A 1,399-nucleotide genomic window follows, 5' to 3' on the forward strand; every position below is an offset into this window, starting at 1 on the left:
GTGCACAAAGAAAGAGCTGTTGCGGAGGCTTGACTGCATTGTACTGGTGCCAGGCATGGTTATCACAGGCTAGTTAGCGAGAACGTTGATGGATTAATTTCATGACCTGTATAGTATAAAGAGGAGTCCTGGTGTGGCACTGTGGGCTAATGTGTCAGACTCCAAAGTGGTTTGAACTGCAAAGTCAGTGGTTCAAGCTCACCAGCTGCCCCTTGTAAACCCTATACAAGGTTGCAATGGGTCAGAATAGACTCGACAGCATTAAACAATAACAACAACTTAGTATAAAGAAGTCCCTTGATGGTACAAACAGTCAACATGTTCAGCTGCTAACTCTAAGCTTGGAGAGTCAAGTCCACCCAGAGGCCCCTCGGATGAAAGGCGTGGTAATCTACATCTGGAAAACCAGCTGTTGGAAACCTTATGGTTTTCACTTATACTATGACGCATATGGAATGCAGTGAACTGCTCCTCAGAAACCCTACACAGGCTTGCTATGAGTTGGAACCAACTCAATGGCACTTAACAACCCCCACCACTGTGCAGTATATAGTGTGCAATTAAGCGAGTAGAAAAATACAAACACTGCCTCAACACCCCAGTGAAAAAAACTATAAAAACAAACATAGATTGGGCTTATATTATTTTTTGGCATTTCAAATGGTGAATTAAGTTGTCCACTTATTATTTTTAAGTGCCATCAAGTCAGTTCCAACCTACAGTGGCCCTATATAGGGTTTCTGAGGAGCGGCTGGTGAGCTTGAACCGCCAACCTTACAGTTCAAACAAGTCTTGCAGTCTAGTGCATTAACCCACAGCACCACACCAGTCTTCCATCCAGTTAATTTTTACTGTAAAAGGTATCCAGTTAGTTTTTATTAAACAAACAAAACCCCATTGCCATTGAACTGATTCAGACTCATAGCGACCCTATGTAAATTTAGCTATACTGTAAATCTTTGCAGACGAAGAAAGCCTCCTCTTTCTCCCGTGGAGTGTTTGGTGGATTCAAACTACTGACCTTGGTGGTGGTGGTGTTAAATGCCTTTGAGTACATTCCAACTCATAGCGACCCTGTATAGGGTTTCCAAGGAACACTTAGCTGGTGAACTTAAACCGCCGACCTTGAGATACAAACCAACCTTGCAGTCTAGTGCATTAACCCATAGCACCACACCAGGACTCACCTTGGGATTGTTAGTATTGTTAAGTGCTGTCGAGTCAGTACTGACACATAAAGACCTTGTATAGGGTTTCTGAGGAGTGCCTTGGTGAGCTTGAACCACCAACATTGCAGTTTAAAGAGACCTTGCTGTACAGCTCGTTAACTCACAGCACCACACCAGGACTTCATGGCCTTGTGGTTGTTAGGTGCCATCGAGTCAGTACTGACCCATAG

Source organism: Chrysochloris asiatica, unplaced genomic scaffold, assembly GCF_000296735.1.
Source record: "Chrysochloris asiatica unplaced genomic scaffold, ChrAsi1.0 scaffold00234, whole genome shotgun sequence".
Lineage (NCBI taxonomy): Eukaryota > Metazoa > Chordata > Mammalia > Afrosoricida > Chrysochloridae > Chrysochloris > Chrysochloris asiatica.